The sequence below is a fragment of the Phyllobates terribilis genome, unplaced genomic scaffold (assembly GCF_046119375.1).
Source record: "Phyllobates terribilis strain yellow unplaced genomic scaffold, ASM4611937v1 Scaffold_9__5_contigs__length_417890890, whole genome shotgun sequence".
Classification (NCBI taxonomy): domain Eukaryota; kingdom Metazoa; phylum Chordata; class Amphibia; order Anura; family Dendrobatidae; genus Phyllobates; species Phyllobates terribilis.
In genome coordinates, this window is record NW_027362769.1 from 67,048,165 (window position 1) to 67,067,663 (window position 19,499).

A 19,499-nucleotide genomic window follows, 5' to 3' on the forward strand; every position below is an offset into this window, starting at 1 on the left:
TTTGGTTATGTGCCCTGGAAACTGCTCTAGATAACTATGTTATTTTCTGCAGAAACTAGTACTGGCTGGAAGAAATGATGGCAGTCTGTGCTGGATAAAGAAGAAAAGCGAAGATCAAGGACTTCAACTAGAGACGTCACCAGTGAGTCAAGGTGTTACCTGTACATTTACACTATACACTACATACTACATACAGAGCTCCTGTGTATAATGTCACTGGTGATCGTTGCATTACCCGTACGCTGACACTATATACAGAGCTCCTGTGTATAATGTCACTGGTTACCCTGTATTGCCTGTACACTATACACTATATTCAGAGCTCCTATGTACAATGTCACTGTGATCACTGTATTACCGGTACACTATATACAGAGCTCCTGTGTAAAATCTCACTGGTGATCACTGTATTACCTGTACACTATATACAGAGCTCCTGTGTATAATGTCACTTGTGATCACTGCATTACCCGTACACTGACACTATATGCAGAGCTCCTGTGTATAATGTCACTGATTACCCTGTATTACCTGTACACTATACACTATATTCAGAGCTCCTATGTACAATGTCACTGTGATCACTGTATTACCTGTACACTATATACAGAGCTCCTGTGTATAATCTCACTGGTGATCACTGTATTACCTGTGTACTATATACAGAGCTCCTGTATATAATGTCACTGGTGATCGCTGTCTTAACTGTACACTTACACTATACACTGTATAGTATATACAGAGCTCCTGTGTATAATGGCACTTATGGTTATATTGGTATTGTGTTTTTTTTATTAATGATCAGTATTGTAGTATTCAGTCACTATGTGGTGGTAATATGTGATGTGATCAATGTGTGATGGTATTTGTTTCTTGTATGTGATCTTATTCGGTCACTATGTGGTGGTAATATGTGGTCTGGTCATGGTGTGGCGGTAGATATTTCTTGTACATGGTATTATTCGGTCACAATGTGATGATAATAAGTGGACTGGTTATGGTGTGACTGTATTTCCCCTTGCATGTGATATTATTGATCATTTTTAAAAACTGTATGTGAAGAGTCTACTTATCATGGTGGCAGCTTAAACAAATCTTTTGGCCAAAACAAAAGCTTCTGGCTATGTATGTGATATTGTGTTCAATGGGAACTGTTAATGTGTGATTGGTGAGGACATGGTGCAGGAGTGGAGTTTTTCCAAGAGTGGACGGTGGGGCTGCGGAAGGTTGAGGGGTGGAGCTGGAGCTGTGGTGCAGGCGGAGCTAAAGTCTAGCCTGGGCGAAGTCCCAAGGGGGCCCGAACATTTTAACAGTATGGGGCCCTGAAATTCCTGGTGGCAGCCCTGACTGTTAATACCAAATATGCTGGGAGCAATCCTGTGCGCGCCTGTGTGCAGTGATGACAGCCCCTTCTTGTGCACGCTCCCGCACTGGTCCTCTGTACACAGTGGGCGGCGCATGCGCAGATTGAAAGCATTGCTTGCCAATAGGTGCCACTGCGCATGCTAACTGCTAAGCTACTGTGTCAGCCAATCACAGCGCTCCATCAGTGACATATGCAAATGAGCTTTTGGGACAAGGGACAGAAGCAACATGTTTTCAGAGTAAATCTCCACTGTAGCTGGGCTTTCTATAGCAGGAGGGTGTTCAGCAGGGGCGGCTCATTATATTAGCAGGGGCCGCTCCATTCCCTTGTGATGAGTCAAAAAAAGTCTCTCTCCATAAGTTCAAAAATTCTCATTTTATGGACTATAAATACAGCTGAGGCACAGTAGTATGTTGGAGGTGAGAGGAAGGTCTGCACAATAGATGTGAAGTGACTTTATGACTACATTAATCTGATTTTATTTAAAGGAACTATAAATACAGTTCATGTACATTAGTATATATATATATATATATACACTGCTCATAAAAATAAAGGGAACACTTAAACAACAGAATATAACTTCAAATAAATCAAACTTCTGTGAAATCAAACTGTCCACTTCGGGAGCAACTCTGATTGACAATCAATTTCACATGCTGTTGTGCAAATGGAATAGACAATAGATGGAAATTATTGGCAATTATCAAGACACCCTTAATAAAGGAGTGGTTCTGCAGGTGGGGACCACGGACCACATCTCAGTACCAATGCTTTCTGGCTGATATTTTGGTCACTTTAGAATGTTGGTTGTGCTTTCACACTTATGGTAGCATGAGACGGACTCAACAACCCACAGAAGTTGCTCAGGTAGTGCAGCTCATCCAGGATGGCACATCAATGCGAGCTGTGGCAAGAAGGTTTGCTGTGTCTGTCAGCTGAGTGTCCAGAGGCTGGAGGCGCTACCAGGAGACAGACCAATACACCAGGAGACGTGGAGGGGGCCATAGGAGGGCAACAACCCAGCAGCAGGACCTCTATCTTCGCCTTTGTGCCAGGATGAACAGGAGGAGCACTGCCAGAGCACTGCAAAATGACCTCCGGCAGGCCACAAATGTGCATGTACAAACCTACAGAGAATACGGAGTAAATTCCCGCTCAAACAAGAGATATTAGTGATTAAAAACACATATTTATTCGATCATTTAAAATATAGATACAAAAAATATATATATAAAAATAGTAAGTCATTCGGGGTAGGAGACACATAAACAGAGCCGCAGGAGTACTTAAATCCTCATGCCCTCAATACAACGGTATATATAAAGTTTAACAGAGTAGTATCAAACAGCAGATGGAAAGTAGTAAAATATCAAAAAGTTAGCAATAAATGACACATAACCATCTACAGAAAACTGCCTGTAAACAGTGGGTTAACAGGTAAAACCACCTTCCATCTAAGGATCTGGTATATTGAAAATGCAATCATATTCAAGTCCGATGGGGCTTACCCATGTAAGCAATGGGGATTAGCGTGCGGCTCTGGACGCCCCGACGCGCGTTTCGCGTTGCTTCTTCGGGGGGCTGTGGTTGTGGCAAGCTGATTGACATACCTAAATACAGTCCCGGGATTGGTGGCAGGTGGTACCGCTGATTAAACGCAGCGCATGAGCGGCGGGCTGGTTCCCCCATGACGCGTCGCGACAGGCAAAGTTCCCGGTGGGAGCGCGGGTGGGAACAATGCGTTCCACATGACGTCACTGACCCGCATCCCCATCATAACGGAAGCCTCTCAGGACGCGACATGGCAAGGATAACACCGCGCATGCGCGGCACAGCGGCAGCCATCTTAAGTGAGGGACACATATAAGGCAGGTAAACATAACTGGCAGTTCACATATAATGGTGTATATACAACAAAGGGAACACGTTAATGCACAACAAGGAGTGCAGTAAGTATGTCACATCCTTTATCTCTACTTTTAATAGCCATTGGCATTCAATTAGAGAGATTTTGAATAAACATTGGTCCATTCTAAAAACAGAACCGACATTGAATAGGATCCTACCTGATAAACCTATGATGACAGCTAGGAGGGGTAAAAGCTTGAGGGACTCCCTGGTCCATAGCCATTATGTTGCCCCCACTCCTACTCCCTTTGGACCTACGAAACAAAAGTGGGGATGTTATCCCTGCGGGTCTTGTTTAGCCTGCAGGAATATCGTGCGTTCTATGACTTTCAGATCTGCCCACGTGCACACGGAATTCAAGATTACACACTATATTTCATGTTGCTCAAATTATGTGATCTACTTGGCCACCTGTCCTTGTAATCTGAGCTATGTAGGCCTCACTTCGAGAGAGTTCCGTGTGCGCGTTAGGGAACATGTGAGGGACATTTTGGTGGCCAGGGAGGTCTCTGACGTTTCCATGCTTAAAACTATCCCCCGACATTTTCGGCTGTGCCATGGTTGTGATCCCTCCCTACTTAAATTTTGCTGCATTGACCAAGTCCATTTGGGGACCAGAGGAGGCAACTACAAACGCACTTTGGCGCAACGTGAGTGCCGGTGGATTACTATCCTGGACACGGTGTCCCCTCGTGGCCTAAACGAACATAACAGTTTTGCCTCTTTCCTGTAAAATCATTCATTCTTCCTTGTTTTTAATGTGTGGCTTTTCATTTATTTTATTTGTCCTATAGTTCGTTCATTACGGTGCCATACCATTCATACATTCCGGATTCTGATTTCTTGGCATTGGACTATTTTCATCAGTCCTAAGACATCTATGAGGCATTTTTCTTTGGAGGACAACTTGAAACTTACCTGGACATAATACTAGGAGGATAAGTGTAACGGGTCTGGGAGGCGGAACCTCTGAGCTACTATACAAGGGGGCAGTCCTTGTAAGGGAGCGGGTGGCGACCAGGGAAGACGGGCAGGAGGTCACAGCAGGTGACCGGGACAGTCTCTGAGTGAACGGGCTGGAGGTCACGGCAAGTGACCGGGGCAGTCTCTGAATGTACGGGCAGATGGTCACGGCAAGTGACCGGGGCAGTCTCTGGATGAACGGGCAGATGGTCACGGCAAGTGACCGGGGCAGTCTCTGGATGAACGGGCAGATGGTCACGGCAAGTGACCGGGGCAGTCTCTGGATGAACGGGCAGATGGTCACGGCAAGTGACCGGGGCAGTCTCTAGGTAAAGGGTTGGTACGACCTGTGGCGGCTGATGATAGACATGAGCTCCCAGGTGAGCAGGCGAGAGTCTCTGGATGAACGGGTGGTCACAGCATGTGACGGCGGAGCCTCCAGGAAGACCAACAGACAGGCGGCAGATGAGCGCTCCCAGGTGAGCGGGCAGAAGTCTCTGGACAGGAGGGTGGTCACAGCACGTGACGGCAGAGCCTCCAGGTAGGCTAGCAGACTGGCAACAGATGAGCGCTCCCAGGTGAGCGAGCAGGAGTCACTGGACAGGCAGGTGGTCACAGCACGTGACGGCGGAGCCTCCAGGTAGACTAGCAGGCAGGTAGCTGGTGTGTGCTCCCAGGTGAGCGGGCAAGCTGGTCCATAGACAGACTGACAGGAGATGGAAGGCAGACCGTCGGACCTCAGGCAAGCAGGCAGGTGGCTGATGTGCGCTCCCAGGTGAGCGGGCAGGCTGGTCCTTAGACAGACTGACAGGAGTAGTAAGGCAGACCGTCGGACCTCAGACTAGCAGGCAGGTAGCAGATAATCAGGCAGGAATCTGGCAGGTAACTGGCAGGTAACTGGCAACGGGACCTGAGGGCTGAAGCAGAGTAGTGAACAGTGCAACAACATTGCTCGGGCACCTCCATTTTGGAGGAGGTGCCTTAAATATGGTGAAGTCCTCCGGCCATTGGCCGGGGACTCCTTAGGACGGCGCGCGCGGCCCCTTTAAGAGGGAGGGAGAGCGCGCGCGCGCGCCCTAAGCACAGTGGACGGGAAGGAGCGCGCGCTGCCAGCAGAGCGGGAGGAGGACGCCGGGCACGGAGCAGGGAGGTGAGGGGAACAGCGTCCCTGCCTAGCAGAGTGCAGGGACGCCGGCGCTACAGTACCCCCCCCTTTAGGCCCCCCCTTTTTTAGGCCAGACAGAAATTTAGCTAGGATAAGAGGGGCATGGATGTTCTCCCGGGGCTCCCACGTTCTCTCCTCAGGACCAAACCCCCTCCAATCTACTAGAAAAAAGGTCTTTCCTCTTACCCTTTTGGTGGCAAGAATGTTCTCTACCTCAAACTCGTCCTCAGCAGAAACCGGAGCAGGAGGCGTACCTGTAGACTTGGAAAAAGAGTTAAGTACCACAGGTTTGAGGAGAGATACATGGAAGGAGTTAGGGATCCGTAAGTTGGCCAGGAGTTTTAATTTATAGGCCACCGGGTTGATCTGACTGATGACCTCCAGAGGACCGATGAACCGAGGCCCTAACTTGTAAGAAGGTATCTTGAGTCGGACATATTTAGACGAGAGCCAGACTTTATCTCCAGGACGAAATTGTGGAGGATCCAGGCGTTTTTTGTCAGCGTGTCTTTTCATCCGTTCGGACGACTGGAGGAGTGCGGATCGGGTACTCTCCCAAATGGAGGAAAATTTGCTAACGAGAGATTCCGCAGCCGGGTTGTCCACAGAGGTGGAGACAGGAAAAGGAATCCGAGGATGCTGACCGAAGACTACAAAAAACGGGGATTTGGAAGAGGCTTCGCTCTCGTGATTGTTATAGGAGAACTCGGCCCATGGTAGGAGATCCACCCAGTCAGAATGATGGGCATTAACGAAGTGCCGGAGGTAACTGGTCAGGTTCTGATTGATCCGCTCCACTTGACCATTAGACTGTGGGTGGTAAGCGGAAGAGAAGTCCAGAGTGACGTCTAGCAGTTTACAAGTGGCTCTCCAGAAACGTGAGGTGAACTGTACCCCACGATCCGACACGATGTGGAGGGGCAGGCCATGAAGACGGAAGATGTGGCGGATAAAGTCTTTAGCCAGCTCGGGTGCAGACGGGAGACCAGGCAGGGGAATAAAGTGAGCCATCTTGGAAAAGTGGTCAGCGACCACCCAAATGACCGTACAACCGGCAGAGACGGGGAGATCAGTTATGAAGTCCATAGCAATATGCTGCCAGGGGGCAGCAGGCACAGGAAGCGGAAGAAGGCGACCGGCTGGCAGGTGTCTTGGGACTTTGTTGCGGGCGCAGGACACACAGGCAGAAACAAAGTCTATTACGTCCTTGTGCAGGGTAGGCCACCAGTAGTGCCGGGCAATAAGCTGGAGGGTCTTTTTCTGACCGGCGTGGCCAGCTAGTTTAGACGAGTGACCCCAGTGTAGGATCTTCTCCCGATCAGGTACTGATACGAACGTCTTACCGGGAGGGAGACGATTTAGGCTCACGGGAGCCACCTGCATTACTCTGGCGGGATCGATGATATGTTTAGGTTCTTCCTCGAGATCGGACACCAGAAAGGATCGGGACAAGGCATCTGCTTTGACGTTTTTGTCAGCCGGGCGAAAATGAAGAACAAAATCAAAGCGAGCAAAAAACAAGGACCACCGGGCTTGGCGCGGGTTAAGTCTCTGGGCATGCTGGAGGTAAGCCAAGTTCTTGTGGTCAGTGTAAATTATTACCGGGTGAAGAGCCCCCTCGAGTAGGTAACGCCACTCCTCCAATGCCAGTTTGATGGCCAATAATTCTCGGTCTCCTATGGAGTAGTTGCGCTCAGAAGAGGAGAAGAGTTTGGAGAAGAAGCCACAAGTTACCATTCTCCCGGAAGATGATTTTTGAGTAAGTACCGCTCCGGCTCCAGAGGAGGAGGCGCCAACTTCCAGGAAGAACTGCTTGTTGCCGTCCGGGCGATGCAGCACCGGGGCGGAAGAGAAGGCCTGTTTTAGGGAAAGAAAGGCCTCCTCTGCTTCGGGCGGCCACTCTTTGGGATTAGTGCCCTTACGGGTGAGCGCGGAAATTGGGGCAGTCCGGGAAGAGAAGTGTGGTATGAAGAGGCGGTAGTAGTTGGCAAAGCCCAGGAATCGCTGAATGGCCTTCAACCCCTCCGGTCGAGGCCATTTCTCGATGGCAGACAGTTTCTCTGGATCCATTCGTAGGCCGGTCTGAGAAATAATGTAGCCCAAAAACGGAAGCGAGGTCTGCTCAAAGAGGCATTTCTTGTATTTAGCGAAGAGGTGATTCTTCCTGAGCCTGAGCAGAACCTTACGAACGTCCCTCCGGTGAGTCTGGAGATCCGGAGAGAAGACCAAGATGTCGTCCAGGTACACCACTACGCAGGAGTAGAGAAGGTCCCGGAAGATGTCATTGACCAACTCTTGAAAGACGGCAGGAGCGTTACAGAGACCAAAGGGCATTACCAGATATTCATAGTGGCTGTCCCGGGTGTTGAATGCCGTCTTCCATTCATCCCCCTGACGGATACGAACCAGGTTGTACGCCCCACGGAGGTCCAGTTTGGTGAAGATTCTAGCCCCCCTCAGACGATCAAATAACTCCGGAATGAGCGGAAGGGGGTACTTATTCTTCACCGTGATCTGGTTAAGGCCTCTATAGTCTATACAGGGACGGAGAGAGCCGTCCTTCTTTTTGACGAAAAAGAAGCCTGCTCCCGCCGGGGAGGTAGATTTCCGGATGAACCCCCTGGCCAGATTCTCCTCAATATATTCGGACATCGACCGGGTTTCAGCAGCGGATAAAGGATAAATATGCCCACGGGGAGGAGTAGTACCAGGTAACAGGTCGATAGGGCAGTCGTATGGTCTATGAGGAGGTAGTGTCTCTGCTTCCTTTTTATTAAAGACATCAGCATAAGACCAATAAGGAATCGGAAGTCCAGGTAGATTAGCTGGGGTAGGAGAAGGACGGACGGGATGGACGGGAACCAGACAGGTATTATGGCAGTCCTGTCCCCAGCGAAGGACTTCTCCGGTCTGCCAGTCAAGCACGGGTGCATGTCTCTGGAGCCAAGGTAGGCCTAGCAAGAGGGCGTGAGAGAGTCCAGGCAGAACATGAAAGGAGATACTCTCAGAATGCAGCATTCCCACCTGCAGAGTAATGGATTCGGTGATGAGTTGGATGGGGCGTGGTAAGAGACCCCCATCCATGGCAGCAACAGACAAGGGCACAGCCAGAGGTTTGGTGGGGATGCGGTATTTCTCTACCAGGGACTGTGAAATAAGATTCCCGGCTGCTCCAGAGTCAAGTTGGGCTAGTTCGAAATAACGGTTCTCCCCGCAGACGATTGAGACTGACAGCAGCAGAGATGGAGAGGATTTATTCTTGTCTAGATTGACCTCTCTGAGCGAACCTAGACACAGGCGTTTCCCGACCTCTCCGGGCAGGCACGGATCCGGTGCTCCCTACTGCCACAGTAGAAGCAGCTCCCTTCGGCACGGCGTAAGTCCTGACGGGTTTTGACCATCTTGGTCTGGTCAACCTGCATAGACTCAGGAGAGTGTACCTGGGTAGACACGGAGGGAGTGACGGGTTTCTGAAAAGTAGGAGCTAGACGTGGAAACCTCCTCTCACGGGTGACCTCTTTGGCACGCTCCTGGAACCGTAGGTCAATCCGGGTGGCAAGAGTTATTAGGTCATCGAGAGTGGTAGGAATGTCCCGACCGGCAAGTTCATTTTTAATACGGCCGGACAGACCCTCCCAGAAGACGGATACCAGAGCGTCGTTATCCCAGGCCAGCTCCGAGGCAAGGGTACGGAACCGTATGGCATATTGGCCCACGGTGAGACTTCCCTGACGGAGGCGTAGCAGTGATGATGCGGATGAGGTCTTCCGTCCGGGTTCGTCGAATAGAGGATTTAGCCAGGCCAGGGCCTCCCCGGTGAGATGGGACATGATGAATGCAATTTTGGCCCGGTCGGAGTTAAACTGGTGGGACAATAGTTCAAAGTGCAGGGTGCACTGATTTATGAAGCCCCGAGCCTGGGCGGAGTCGCCTCCGAAGCGAGGAGGTGCAGAAAGCCGGGGTCCGGGGTAGGATACCATGGTATTAGTGGGCAGCGGAGCTGCCGGATTGCGAGACATGGCACTGGCGGAGGTTGCTGGTGGAGCAGTCAGAGTGTCCAGGCGAGTATTGACATTCCGCAGGTGACCCAGGATGGACTCCTGTTGGGACCTTTGACGGGACAGTTCATGACACAGGTCCGAGAGCGAGGGAGCTTGGGTGCCACCGGGTTCCTTGGCCCGAGCAAACTGTAACGGGTCTGGGAGGCGGAACCTCTGAGCTACTATACAAGGGGGCAGTCCTTGTAAGGGAGCGGGTGGCGACCAGGGAAGACGGGCAGGAGGTCACAGCAGGTGACCGGGACAGTCTCTGAGTGAACGGGCTGGAGGTCACGGCTAGTGACCGGGGCAGTCTCTGAATGTACGGGCAGATGGTCACGGCAAGTGACCGGGGCAGTCTCTGGATGAACGGGCAGATGGTCACGGCAAGTGACCGGGGCAGTCTCTGGATGAACGGGCAGATGGTCACGGCAAGTGACCGGGGCAGTCTCTGGATGAACGGGCAGATGGTCACGGCAAGTGACCGGGGCAGTCTCTAGGTAAAGGGTTGGTACGACCTGTGGCGGCTGATGATAGACGTGAGCTCCCAGGTGAGCAGGCGAGAGTCTCTGGATGAACGGGTGGTCACAGCATGTGACGGCGGAGCCTCCAGGAAGACCAACAGACAGGCGGCAGATGAGCGCTCCCAGGTGAGCGGGCAGAAGTCTCTGGACAGGAGGGTGGTCACAGCACGTGACGGCAGAGCCTCCAGGTAGGCTAGCAGACTGGCAACAGATGAGCGCTCCCAGGTGAGCGAGCAGGAGTCACTGGACAGGCAGGTGGTCACAGCACGTGACGGCGGAGCCTCCAGGTAGACTAGCAGGCAGGTAGCTGGTGTGTGCTCCCAGGTGAGCGGGCAAGCTGGTCCATAGACAGACTGACAGGAGATGGAAGGCAGACCGTCGGACTTCAGGCAAGCAGGCAGGTGGCTGATGTGCGCTCCCAGGTGAGCGGGCAGGCTGGTCCTTAGACAGACTGACAGGAGTAGTAAGGCAGACCGTTGGACCTCAGACTAGCAGGCAGGTAGCAGATAATCAGGCAGGAATCTGGCAGGTAACTGGCAGGTAACTGGCAACGGGACCTGAGGGCTGAAGCAGAGTAGTGAACAGTGCAACAACATTGCTCGGGCACCTCCATTTTGGAGGAGGTGCCTTAAATATGGTGAAGTCCTCCGGCCATTGGCCGGGGACTCCTTAGGACGGCGCGCGCGGCCCCTTTAAGAGGGAGGGAGAGCGCGCGCGCGCGCCCTAAGCACGGTGGACGGGAAGGAGCGCGCGCTGCCAGCAGAGCGGGAGGAGGACGCCGGGCACGGAGCAGGGAGGTGAGGGGAACAGCGTCCCTGCCTAGCAGAGTGCAGGGACGCCGGCGCTACAATAAGACTTTCTTTTGTACCCATCATACTTGATATGGACTGGGGAAATCATCAGCACTTACTTAGCAATATATATTAATGATATTGTTCCATTGTTTGTAATATCTATGGGATTTATGTATACTGAGCTTTCTCTCTCTGCTTTTTCCCCCTCTTTGGTATATGGTGTTTATAGACATCACACGTTATGTACGTAGGGATTTTATATATATTGTTTGTTAACTAAAGGATGTGACATACTTACTGCACTCCTTGTTGTGCATTAACGTGTTCCCTTTGTTGTATATACACCATTATATGTGAACTGCCAGTTATGTTTACCTGCCTTATATGTGTCCCTCACTTAAGATGGCTGCCGCTGTGCCGCGCATGCGCGGTGTTATCCTTGCCATGTCGCGTCCTGAGAGGCTTACGTTATGATGGGGGTGCGGGTCAGTGACGTCATGTGGAACGCATTGTTCCCACCCGCGCTCCCACCGGGAACTTTGCCTGTCGCGACGTGTCATGGGGGAACCAGCCCGCCGCTCATGCGCTGCGTTTAATCAGCAGTACCACCTGCCACCAATCCCGGGACTGTATTTAGGTATGTCAATCATCTTGCCACAACCACAGCCCCCCGAGGAAGCAACGCGAAACGCGCGTCGGGGTGTCCAGAGCCGTACGCTAATCCCCATTGCTTACATCGGACTTGAATATGATTGCATTTTCAATATACCAGATCCTTAGATGGAGGGTGGTTTTACCTGTTAACCCACTGTTTACAGGCAGTTTTCTGTAGATGGTTATGTGTCATTTATTGCTAACTTTTTGATATTTCACTACTTTCCATCTGCTGTTTGATACTACTCTGTTAAACTTTATATATACCGTTGTATTGAGGGCATGAGGATTTAAGTACTCCTGCGGCTCTGTTTATGTGACTCCTACCCCGAATGACTTACTATTTTCATATATATATTTTTTGTATCTATATTTTAAATGATCGAATAAATATGTGTTTTTAATCACTAATATCTCTTGTTTGAGTGGGAATTTACTCCGTATTCTCTGTAGGTTTGTTGATTCTATTTGGGATTCCCAGTGCACTATTTTCATATAGATTACACAACGCTGGTAGTTCGGTTCGATTGTCCACAAATGTGCATGTGTCTGCACAAACGGTTAGAAACCGACTCCCTGAGGGTGGTATGAGGGCCCAACGTCCACAGATGGGGGTTGTGCTCACAGCCCAACACCGTGCAAGACGCTTTGCATTTGCCACAGAACACCAGGATTAGCAAAGTCGCCACTGGCGCCCTGTGCTCTTCACAGATGAAAGCAGGTTCACACTGAGCACATGTGACAGACGTGACAGAGTCTGGAGACGCCGTGGAGAGCGATCTGCTGCCTACAACATCCTTCAGCATGACCGGTTTGGCAGTGGGTCAGTAATGGTGTGGGGTGGCATTTCTTTGGAGTGCCGCACAGCCCTCCATGTGCTCGCCAGAGGTAGCCTGACTGCCATTAGGTACCGAGATGAGATCCTCAGAACCCTTGTGAGACCATATGCTGGTGCGGTTGGCCCTGGGTTCCTCCTAATGCAGGATAATGCCAGAACTCATGTGGCTGGAGTGTGTCAGCAGTTCCTGCAAGATGAAGGCATGGAAGCTATGGACTGGCCCGCCCGTTCCCCAGACCTGAATCCGACTGAGCACATCTGGGACATCATGTCTCGCTCCATCCACCAACGTCACGTTGCACCTCAGACTGTCCAGGAGACCATGCAAAACCTCATCAGGAGCATGCCCAGGCGTTGTAGGGAGGTCATACAGGCACGTGGAGGCCACACACAATACTGAGCCTCATTTTGACTTGTTTTAAGGACATTACATCAGAGTTGGATCAGCCTGTAGTGTGTTTTTCCACTTTAATTTTGGGGGTGACTCCAAATCCAGGCCTCCATTGGTTAATAAATTAGATTTCCATTGATGATTTTTGTGTGATTTTGTTGTGAGCACATTCAACTGTGTACAGAACAAAGTATTCAATGAGAATATTTCATTCATTCAGATCTAGGATGTGTTATTTGAGTGTTCCCTTTATTTTTTTGAGCAGTGTATATAATATATATATATGTATATATAAATATAAATATATATATATATATATATATATATATATATATATATATACAGTACAGACCAAAAGTTTGGACACACCTTCTCATAAAGATTTTTCTGTATTTTCATGATTATGAAAATTGTACATTCACACTGAAGGCATCTATGAATTAGCGCATGTGGAATTATATACTTAACAAAAAAGTGTGAAACAACTGAAAATATGTCTTATATTCTAGGTTCTTCAAAGTAGCCACCTTTTGCTTTGATGACTGCTTTGCACATTCTCGGCATTCTCTTGATGAGCTTCAAGAGGTAGTCACCAGAAATAGTTCTCCAACAATCTTGAAGGAGTTCCCAGAGATGCTTAGCACTTGTTGGCCCTTTTGCCTTCACTGTGCGGTCCAGCTCACCCCAAACCATCTCGATTGGGTTCAGGTCTGGTGACTGTGGAGGTCAGGTCATCTGTCGTAGCACCCCATCACTCTCCTTCTTGGTCAAATAGCCCTTACACAGCCTGGAGGTGTGTTTACGGTCATTGTCCTGTTGAAAAATAAATGATGGTCCAACTAAACGCAAACAGGATGGAATAGCATGCCGCTGCAAGATGCTGTGGTAGCCATGCTGGTTCAGTATGCCTTCAATTTTGAATAAATCCCCAAAGTGTCAGCAGCAAAGCACCCCCACACCCTCACACCTCCTCCTCCTTGCTTCACGGTGGGAACCAGGCATGTAGAGTCCATCCGTTCACGTTTTCTGCGTCGCACAAAGATACGATGGTTGGAACCAAAGATCTCAAATTTGGACTCATCAGACCAAAGCACAGATTTCCACTGGTCTAATGTCCATTCCTTTTGTTCTTTAGCCCAAACAAGTCTCTTCTGCTTGTTGTCTGTCCTTAGCAGTGGTTTCCTAGCAGCTATTTTACCATGAAGGCCTGCTGCACAAAGTCTCTGTTAGAACCTTGCTGTTAGGTTTTTTTTCCTTTGCTGGTCACATGACCTTGTTGGCCTATTTAGTCCTGCTCCGCCCTTCTGGCTTTGCTGGACTTCATTGTATATCTACTTTCTAGCTAGCCTGTGCTCTGTATCTAACTCTGTTAGTTTGCTTGGTCTACGGACCTCTATGTTCTATCTATTTTGTTTGTTCGTCTGTCTGCTACTATTTCTGTTAGGAGGTGTCCCATATTCCTCCCAGTCCTTAGTACTTGTAGGGATTCCCTCCCCACATCTATAGGTCTTCGTACAGACTAGATTAGGACTTTAGCAGGTCTGATCGCAGAATCAGGTTCCCTGTTACATCGTAGGGATTCAGCTGAGTCTCATAGTAGGGACAGATCTCCTCTCTTTCCTTAGCTTTGGTAGCAGAACATAACAGTAAGTCCACCAGCAAATTCTCTAAGGAAAGATTTTTCTGTTCCATCATGGTGTCGGTTCAGGATTTGGCTCATCGCCTGCAGGGACTCTCTCTGGAGGTGGCCGAGCTCCGTCAGCACGTGAGTAACTGTCCTGGAGCACATTTCTTGGAGCCTAAGGTATGTTTGCCGGATTTGTTTTTTGGTGAACACCGAGAATTTTTTTCATTTAAAAATGCTTGCTTATTGTATTTTCGTTTGAGACCTAAGTCCTCTGGGGATGAATCCCAGCGCGTAGGGTTCATAATGTCACTTTTGCGCAAAGAGCCTCAGGAGTGGGCCTTTTCTTTGCAACCTAGTGATTCATGCTTCAGATCAGTGGATAGTTTTTTTTCTGCTTTGGGACTATTATATGATGATCCTGACCGTGTCGCATCAGCTGAGACTGAGTTGAGACGTCTAAAACAAGGATCAGGTAATGTGGAAAAATATTGTACACATTTTCGTCGTTGGTCCACTCAAACAGGGTGGAACGATTCTGCTCTGAAAAGTCTATTTCTTGCTGGGCTCAGTGAAAGGGTTAAAGACCTGCTAATTGCTTATCCTACACCTGAAGATTTGCAACAGGCTATGCAATTAGCTATACGGGTGGATAGAAGACTGCGTGCTAGGGTTAATGAGAGCAAATCCTCTGCTATGTCAGTTTCTGGTTATGATAATGTGTGTACTAACAGTGGTGAACCGATGGAGATTGGATCGGTGGCACCTCGCTCTCAAGAAAAAGACCGTCGTTTTTCGCAAGGCTTGTGTTTCTACTGCGGAAAATCTGGTCATTTGATTAAAGGCTGTGAGCTTCGTATGAAGAAAGAAAAAAAAATGGTCAGTCACGCCCGTATTGCCTGTTTAAATTCCAAGGGTATATTTTTAGCTGCTTCCACGATTGCTCAGGAAAAATTAATGGAATTTCGGGTGTTTGTTGATTGCGGGTCTACACTGAATGTAATTGATGGGGGATTCGTGGAAAAACTCAATTTAAAACCTGAACCTTTGTCATCCCCCATTGCTGTGGTTTCTGTGGATGGCTCCCCTTTGAAGAATATTACTCTCAAGGTCAGTGAATTTCCTCTCACTATTAATGGTGTTCACCATGAGAAATTGGATTTGGTAGTGTTGAATAACTTGCCTTCTCCAGTAATATTGGGTTTGCCCTGGTTAAAATTTCACAATCCTGTACTGGATTGGTCTACCAGTGAAATTAAATCCTGGAGCCATAAATGTTATGACAAGTGTTGTAACGGGCGTATTGCAGCTTTGGATAGGCGAGAATTGCCTGTTCCTATTCAGGATTTTTGGAGAGTTTTTTCTGAGAAGGAATCGCAGGTTTTGCCTCCCCATAGAGACTATGATTGTTCTATTGAATTTGTCCCTGGAGCGACTCTTCCTAAGAGTCGTTTATTTAACCTTACTATTCCTGAGAGGAAGGCTTTGGAGGAATACATACAGACAAGCTTGGCCGCCGGTCACATTAGGCCCTCTAAGTCTCCTGTGGCGGTTGGATTTTTTTCTTGTAAAAAAAAAGGACGGCGGTTTACGTCCTTGTCTGGATTTTCGTGAGATTAACAAAATTACGGTACGCAATCCTTACCCACTGCCATTGATTCCTGATCTGTTTAACCAGTTATTGGGGGCCAAGTGGTTCTCTAAAATTGACCTTAAGCGGGCATACAATCTGTTGCGCATGAAGGAGGGTGATGAATGGAAGACTGCTTTTAACACTCCTGTGGGTCATTTTGAGAATCTGGTTATGCCTTTTGGTCTCACTAATGCTCCTGCATTTTTTCAGAATCTGATTAATGACATCCTTAGACCTTTGATCGGTAAAAATGTGGTTATGTATTTGGATGACATTTTGATTTATTCGCCAGATCTGGAGTCTCATTGGCGGAGCGTGCGTGAGGTATTACAGTTATTAATGGACAATTCGCTTTTTGCTAAGCTGGAGAAATGTGAGTTCGCTGTACAGAGAATTAGTTTTTTGGGCTACATTATCTCCAGCAAAGGTTTTGAGATGGATTCGGTTAAGGTTCAGGCTGTGCAGGAATGGCCTAGGCCTATTGGTTTGAAATCGATACAGAGGTTTTTGGGTTTCGCCAATTACTATAGAAAGTTCATAAAAAATTTTTCTAGTATTGTCAAACCTCTGACTGATCTCACCAGGAAAGGTGCTGATGCGGTTCAGTGGTCTTCTGAGGCCATTGAAGCTTTTGTGTATCTCAAGGAGAGGTTCACCTCTGCTCCCATCCTTATGCAGCCTGATGTTACTAGGCCGTTTTTGGTTGAGGTTGATGCTTCCTCTGTGGGGGTTGGCGCAGTATTGTCTCAGGATAACGGGGATGGATTACATCCCTGTGCCTTTTTTTCAAAAAAATTTTCGGAGACTGAATTGAATTACGATATTGGTAATCGGGAATTATTGGCTATTAAACTCGCATTTGAACACTGGCGCCACTTCTTGGAAGGTGCGGAATTTCCCGTTCAGGTTCTTACGGATCATAAAAATCTGATATATCTTGATGCTGCCAAGCGCCTGAATGCCCGTCAGGCTAGGTGGGCACTGTTTTTCTCGCGGTTTAATTTCTCCGTTACTTACATCCCTGGTACTAAGAATGTTAAGGCGGATGCCTTGTCTCGCAGTTTTTCTCCCATAGTCGGTGCTGAGAAAGAGGAAAACATTTTACAAGAAGGTGTTGTGATAGCTGCTTTAGACTCCGTTTTGGAAGATGAGATTCTTAAAGCTCAGGAGAATGCCCCATCTAACACTCCTCATGGGAGGTTGTTTGTGCCTGAGACCTTTAGGAGAGATTTGTTTGTTGAGTGTCACGAATCTCGGTTGGCAGGTCATCCCGGAATCTCTGAGACCAAGAGACTGGTGGGTCGCAGTTTTTGGTGGCCTGGTTGGCAGAAGGAAGTCATTAAGTGGGTGCGCCAATGTACTATATGTGCTAGATCTAAGTCCTCACATACTCCTGCTGCGGGGTTGCTTTGTCCTTTGGAGGTCCCCAGTGCTCCTTGGACACATTTGGCTATGGACTTTATAACTGACCTTCCCCCCTCTGAGGGTTTTACTGTCATCTGGGTGGTCGTGGACCGCTTTAGCAAGATGTGTCACTTGGTTCCCTTCGTCAAACTGCCCTGCGCTAAAACTCTCGCTAAGGCCTTTGTCAAGGAAATTGTCAGACTTCATGGCGTTCCTACTGACATTGTTTCTAATAGGGGTCCTCAGTTCGTGGCTCGTTTTTGGCGTGCCTTTTGTGACAGGTTGGGAATTCATTTGTCGTTTTCGTCCGGATATCATCCTGAATCTAATGGCCAGACAGAAAGGAAAAACCAGGATGTTGAGCAGTTCTTGCGTTGTTTTGTGGCAGACAATCAAGAGGGGTGGTCTGAGTTTCTGCCACTTGCTGAATTTGCTCTGAACAATCATACATCTTCTTCTGCTGGTTGTTCGCCTTTTTTTTGTTGTTCTGGGAGACATCCGTCGTTTGGGTCGTTCTCCAAGTTGGGATCTGCCGTGCCTGAGGAGGAGAATTTTTCCGGTGATTTGGAAAGAGTTTGGACGGATGTGCGTGGTAATCTTCAGGAGGCCAACAGAAAATCTAAAGACTACTTTGATAGGAAACGACAGGAGGTTTTGTTCGCTGTTGGTGACATGGTTTGGTTGTCCTCTAGGAATCTGCGGTTGAGGATTCCTTCTAAGAAATTGGGTCCCAAGTTTGTAGGGCCCTTTAAGGTGCTTCAGGTTGTCAACCAATCTGCTGTTAGGTTGGAGGTTCCTACCTCCTGGAGAATTAATCCGGTCTTTCATGTCTCTCTGTTAAAAAAAGCTGTTGTGTCGGATGGTGACGCCTCTGCCTCTGTTCCTCCGGTGGTGGAGGACGGGGAATATGAAATTTCTCGCATCCTTGACTCTAGACGGTATAGAGGTAGTTTGCAGTATCTTGTGGCCTGGAAAGGTTTCGGACCCGAGGATAACTCTTGGGTGAGGTCAGATGATGTTTCCGCGTCCAGACTTATCAGAGCGTTTCACAGGAGATTTCCTGATAAGCCTGGTCCTAGGGGATCCGGAGGATCCTCTTAGAAGGGGGGGTACTGTTAGAACCTTGCTGTTAGGTTTTTTTTCCTTTGCTGGTCACATGACCTTGTTGGCCTATTTAGTCCTGCTCCGCCCTTCTGGCTTTGCTGGACTTCATTGTATATCTACTTTCTAGCTAGCCTGTGCTCTGTATCTAACTCTGTTAGTTTGCTTGGTCTACGGACCTCTATGTTCTATCTATTTTGTTTGTTCGTCTGTCTGCTACTATTTCTGTTAGGAGGTGTCCCATATTCCTCCCAGTCCTTAGTACTTGTAGGGATTCCCTCCCCACATCTATAGGTCTTCGTACAGACTAGATTAGGACTTTAGCAGGTCTGATCGCAGGATCAGGTTCCCTGTTACATCGTAGGGATTCAGCTGAGTCTCATAGTAGGGACAGATCTCCTCTCTTTCCTTAGCTTTGGTAGCAGAACATAACAGTCTCCTCTTAACAGCTGTTGAAGAGATGTGTCTGCTGCTAGAACTCTGTGTGGCATTGACCTGGTCTCTAATCTGAGCTGCTGTTAACCTTTGATTTCTGAGGCTGGTGACTCGGATAAACTTATACTCAGAAGCAGAGGTGACGCTTGGTCTTCCTTTCCTGGGGCGGTCCTCATGTGTGCCAGTTTCTTTGTAGCGCTTGATGGTTTTTGCAACTGCACTTGGGGACACTTTCAAAGTTTGCCCAATTTTTCGGACTGACTGACCTTCATTTCTTAAAATAATGATGGCCACTTGTTTTTCTTTACTTAGCTGCTTTTTTCTTGCCATAATACAACTTCTAACAGTCTATTCAGTAGGATTATCAGCTGTGTATCCACCAGACTTCTGCACAACACAACTGATGGTCCCAACTCCATTTATAAGGCAAGAAATCCCACTTATTAAACCTGACAGGGCTCACCTGTGAAGTGAAAACCATTTCCGGTGACTACTTCTTGAAGCTCATCAAGAGAATGGCAAGAGTGTGCAAAGCAGTCATCAAAGCAAAAGGTGGCTACTTTGAAGAACCTAGAATATAAGACATATTTTCAGTTGTTTCACACTTTTTTGTTAAGTATAAAACTCCACATATGTTAATTCATAGTTTTGATGCCTTC

At 48.4% G+C, this 19,499-nt stretch overlaps 1 long non-coding RNA gene across 11 annotated transcripts in view; it reads left to right on the top strand.

Moving 5' to 3' along the window:
• Positions 1-19,499, top strand: part of LOC141161581 (uncharacterized) — a 239,147-nt gene that overhangs the window by 101,145 nt on the left and 118,503 nt on the right. For all 11 annotated transcript variants that reach the window (XR_012250652.1, XR_012250644.1, XR_012250654.1 and 8 more), the window contains one exon: positions 53-142. This is a non-coding gene — a long non-coding RNA (uncharacterized lncRNA). The remainder of the gene's footprint in view (positions 1-52; positions 143-19,499) is intronic.